This window comes from Rattus norvegicus, chromosome 17 (assembly GCF_021556685.1).
Source record: "Rattus norvegicus strain SHRSP/BbbUtx chromosome 17, alternate assembly SHRSP_T2T, whole genome shotgun sequence".
NCBI classification, from domain to species: Eukaryota; Metazoa; Chordata; class Mammalia; order Rodentia; family Muridae; genus Rattus; species Rattus norvegicus.
In genome coordinates, this window is record NC_141550.1 from 79387406 (window position 1) to 79392878 (window position 5473).

A 5473-nucleotide genomic window follows, 5' to 3' on the forward strand; every position below is an offset into this window, starting at 1 on the left:
ACCAACCCCTCAAAAAAAAAATCTGTATTTTAAACATTTTCTACTTAAAACAATGCTTTCTGTGGCTGTTCCAGTTATATCTGGAGACTCTACTGGGCCCATGGATCTGTGATTCTGGTTAGGATTCCCTGTGATTCTGGTTTCTATAAGAATTGCTAAATATGAACAGCAATCCCCTGGTTCCAGCCAACCTTGCCCTCTGAGTACGAAGAACAGGTATAGACAGGTCTGTGCCAGCGAGCTTTGAATCGTTTCCATTGCTATAGCCAACTCCCTGACAGTCTCTAAATATCTGCTCCTTGTCACAAGGCCAGAGGGTTGACCAAAGGTGTAGACAGACAAATTGGTAACTTAACTCTGTGCCCAACTGACGGAGCGGCAAAGTCGCATGACCACTGGCTGACTGGATGACAAGGCTCTTTTTCTTGGCCGCTCATCAGTTTTGAAGTTGGTGACTGTTTGGAGTCCTCTGTAGGCTGCAACCAGGAAGGTCAGGAAAAGTTTACAGAGCTGCTCAAATGGAGAGCAATCGCTCCACTAGAACTCCCGGGTCCTCTGGAAGCCCTGCACACTGTTCCAGAGGTAGGGGCTTTTCGCACGGAAGGCTAGCACAATATTGTCGGAACCACTCCTGTGTGCCGTCTCCTGTTCAGAATAAGAGTGCTCTTCTCAGCTCCTGAAGTCACAAGGACATGGTGACATGGTAGGGGTTATAGAAAGGAGAGAAAGAGAAACCGGGCTCGCCTGTGGGGTCCTTCTGCTGTCAGCTCGGATTGGCCACAAAGCTATTTTAAATGGCTTCATTTTGACTGCTAATTAGCTTGTTTGTGGAGCTGGCTTGCCCCCAGAGTGGCTTTGAGAACTGCCGCCTAGCCTTTCAGCAACTGCAAGGCCAGAGCTAGGGCAAGATCTGTTGAACAAGCGCTACTTCCTCAGCCTCTAACTAGGGTGGACTCGGGTGGGGGAGCAGAGAGGTAAGAGAATGTGATACAGCTGACCCCGGTGCAAAGGCTTCTGGGGGGAGACGGGGGACCATCAAACAAGCCAGGAGTTGTTTGGAGCAACTTACTGTTAGGTCCAAAGGAAACTCCAGTTCCCCAAAATCCAAAAGCCCAAATATCCTGAAATGAGCTCACCCTGGACTCAATCCGAATTTCTGGCCCATTAGATAAATAAAAGCCAGCGTTCCTCGGGGATTTGCAAAAACTGGTTCACATTTTCCAAAGGTAACCATATTTCCCTTACTTCTGACAGAAAGGACCTGAAGCCTATCAAAGCAGAGGCTGGGCTCCAGGCTCCCAGAGTATCACAGGTACTTTTATACATTTCAAAGTCCACGCTGGATCCTGTTCCTTCTCGCCTCTCTCCTACCCTGAACTCCCTCTTGCTCATGGCTTCTCTCATAAGCCTACCACACCTACGACTATTGTGCTACCTCCTTCCCTTCCCCCAATAAACTTCCTTTAACCTAGGCCTGTGGAATGGTACCATTCCTTAGGGGCACACCTTGGCACGGGCCCACTACCGTACTTCCTCCTGCTGCATTATGCTGGGTTATAAAGCATGGCAGACCCACGGACGTCTGTTCAGGTGTAGGAGGTAAAGGGTTCTCGTAGGTCTGGGCTTGGCAAACATCTCCAGCAAGCCTTGTCCTTTCTCCATCTCCTCTGCCTGGCTAAACTGTTGGGTTATACTCCTAAAGCTCCGCCCCTTATTTGGCCACTTCCTCCTCCTAGGCTAATTACCGAGGTTGAGCTATCAAAGCATTGAAATCCAGCATTCAAAAACCCCCTTAGGGCTATTCTGATTAACCTGTGCAATCAGAACAAACAGACTCATCCTAACACGGGGGTTTCCCCTTTTAAGTTTATAAAGCATCATTTGCCTACGAGCCATAGGTCAATCCTTTCTAAGACCCCTAAGACCCTCCCACAATCGAGCTCTCTGTCTGGGACTTTGCTCCTGTGCTCAGTCTGTCACAGCCTCGAGAAAAACAGCTTTCACACTGTGTTTTCCAGTGTGCTCACACCTCTCCTTTGCTCTATGCATCTTAAAGAATGTTCATGTTGTTAACTCATGTTGTTATCTCTTTTGTAAACTTATAAGCTACAGGAAACCCACTCAGACCTACCTCTCAAGGACCAAACAGACTCCACCCAGATAAGTGCATCTGCCTAAAGTTCCCAGCTACTACCTATTCCAAAGGGCGGGATTCCTCAGGGTTTCAAATGTACATCTAAGAAAAAATTTTCTTTTCTCCCGAATACACTTAATCTTATTCCCTACCTATAATATATATGATATATATGATATATATGATATATATGATATATATGATATATATGATATATATGATATATATGATATATATGATATATATGATATATATGATATATATGATATATATGATATATATGATATGTATGATATGTATGATATATATGATATATATGATATATATGATATATATGATATATATGATATATATGATATGTATGATATGTATGATATGTATGATATATATGATATATATGATATATATGATATATATGATATATATGATATATATGATATATATGATATATATGATATATATGATATATATGATATATGATATATATATATATCGTGTGTTCCAGCATCTCGTGAAGTCCAGGCACTTACTACACCCAGGACAGCTCCAGAGAAGCGACCTCCAGATGTTCAATCTCCTCTCACAGACACAGACGCTTCTCTTGGACCTGTTCCTTCTGACCTATCCTCAGATGGTTCCACAGACCCTGGACAACAAGGAAACAGCCAACTCTAAGACTGGACAAACATCCCCTACCCATTTTTCTAGGTTCCCTAGAGACACGTTGCCCCAAAGCAAGCAGGAAGTAGTCAGAGATCTCAACAACCCTATTCCTGCTCCACCGTCGCCTCTAATTTTTCCTTTTTAATTAAGCCAAAACGGGGGAATGTTGGTACTCTGTCTAAGCTCCACCCCCACAGCTACCTGGGAACAGCCAGGTGTGCTCCGCCCCACAGTTGCTTAGCAACAGCCAGCTGTGCCTGACTATAAAGGGGGCTGTGTGCCCACTCCTCTCCCTTTTGCTTTCTCTTCGTTCTTCTCTTCTCTGCTCTCTTCCCCTCTGTCCCTGTCCCTTCTCTCCCCTCCCCTCCTCCCCTCCATGGCTCATGACTGGCCTTTTCTCTCCTCTCCTCTTCTTCTCTCATTAAACCTCTCTAGGTGGAACCATGTTGGCTTGGTGTGTTTTGTCTGGGCTCGAGCCGAGATTTAAACAGCAACACCGAGCACCTGGCTTAAAGTTTGCAACAGTTTGATCCTGAACTTCGTCCCTGGGCTTTGGAACTCTTATTCCCGTATCAAATGAAGAGCTCATCCCCAGCTTGCTTTTCTTCAGGATTGTCGGATGCCCGAGGCTGAAAGCTTCCGAGAGCAGGAATAACTTGCTCGGGTTTTGTCCTCTTGACTTTGGCTGGCGTTACTTCTCTATCTCATTATGGCTTTGATGCTTTTAAGAAAATTAAACAGATATTTCATCCAGCTTTTTGCAAGCTGTCTTTGATCTTAATCACTCATCGTGCTGTTGCCAAAGGAAACCCACAAAGTTACTTGGGTTCAAATCCCAGCTCTTATTTCTGCCTGCCTGGGTTAGCCAAAGTGTCTTCCCCTCGCTCAGTCACACATTAAACCCTACCAATTAATCTCCACGGTTTCGTAATTTGAAAGTGAAAGCCTTTGTTTTTTGTTTGGGTAACGTAGCTCGGTAACAGTTGTGTCCATTGACTGTCCCAAGCTAGAAGGGATGTTCCAGGCTTATGTAAAAGTTGTGCTTCCTCCCCACCCCCCATTTTTTCTTACCCAGGAAATACCCAACAAGGAGAATCCGCTTGACCTGAGGGCATGGGTTACTTTCTAAAGATAACCAAGGACTCAATCAAAATACACATTGTTTAAAAACAAAAGCATATTGCGAAACACGGACTTCTAGATTAAGTCACTAAAAGCGCCTACTATACAGAGGACCCTGTTCACTTTAGTTATTTTATAAAGTTAGTCAGTGTTAACCTGGTTCTGCTCTAGTTTTTCATTTAATGTGTCCTTTTAATAGAGTCCTTGCCATAAATAGTTCTCTTTTTTGAGGATTTATTTATTTATTTATTTATTTATTTATTTATTTATTTATTATAAGTACACTGAAGGTGTCTTCAGACACACCAGAAGAAGGCATCAGATTCCATTACAGATGGTTGTGAACCACCATGTGGTTGCTGGGAATTGAACTCAGAACCTCTGGAAGAGCAGTCAGTGCTCTTAACCGCTGAGCCATCTCTCCAGCCCTCAATATTTCTCCTAATCAGAATTATTTTACCAAAAGTTCTGTCATTAACATGAGCATAGGTGGTGTGTGCGTGTGTGTGGTGTGTGTGTGTGTGTGTGTGTGTGTGTGTGTGTGTGTTTTAAATCAAGGGTTGATTTAGTAAACTTGTCTACCCTCAACAATCAACAACCAAAGCTGGGGTGCCAACTCCTACTGTGTGTCTCTGCACTTTTTAGATCAAGAGTTGTAGTCAGAGCATTTAAACAAGCTGAACATGCTTTTCTGTAGTGTTGCCATGCCCCAGAGACTCAGTTTTTCTGGTGAGAAAGTCATGGCCATTATGATTGAGACCGCAGATTGGCTTCCCCGTGTTAGATGCTTGGCGGTCGCTCCTTGCCTGATGGTCTTAAAACACTCCATCTGCAAAGATGCTAACATGCTAACACTTCCATTTTCTGCATAAGGAAGTTAGCCGGGAGGGATCCTTTAACCTGCGCAAAGCCACAAAGCTTGGAAGAGAGGAAGTGGCAAACCAATGTCACCCCACTTACTACCTGCCTGCTTTCTGGATGCCCCCTGGTGCCATTACTGTCAAATGATGAGTGTCAATTAAATTCACGGAGTGTTTATTTGAAACTTTACAATGTTTGCCACCGAGACTATGGCAATGTCTTTAAAAGGTGACAGGGAGGCCGGGGAGGTAGCTCACCAGATAAAGCGCTTGCCACGGAAGCATGAGAACCTGAGTTTGGATCTTCAGAAGCCACGGGAAAGGTGTGGAAACTTGTAGTCCTAGAGTTAGAAAGCCAGGGCAGGAGGAGCCCTGGGGTTTCCTTGCCAGCCGTCTAGCAGAATTGGAGAATCCCAGGTTCAGAGTGAACTCTTATCTCAAGAGAAAAGATGGAGAAGCCCGAGAAAGCACTGGCATTCAGCCTTGACCTCTGTGTGCACTTGCCTGCGCACACACTCGAGTGGGTAAGCACATGCAAGCAGGCACAAAGGGACGAGGACTGTATCGCAATAGTGCCGTTGGGTCTGAATGGAGAAGTTGGACATCTGGGTAACAGAAGCATCAGGAATGGAGTGGGTCGCTCATTACCAATGATGAACACACAGGTGAGCCTAACCCGCCCAGCTCTCATGAG

At 44.8% G+C, this 5473-nt stretch overlaps 1 long non-coding RNA gene across 1 annotated transcript; it reads left to right on the forward strand.

The window, feature by feature from the left end:
• Positions 1 to 438: 438 nt before the first annotated feature.
• Positions 439 to 3550, forward strand: LOC102551092 (uncharacterized). The gene is made up of 3 exons (XR_015641340.1): positions 439 to 582; positions 1255 to 1312; positions 3233 to 3550. It is a non-coding gene; the product is annotated as an uncharacterized LOC102551092 (long non-coding RNA).
• Positions 3551 to 5473: the final 1923 nt, after the last annotated feature.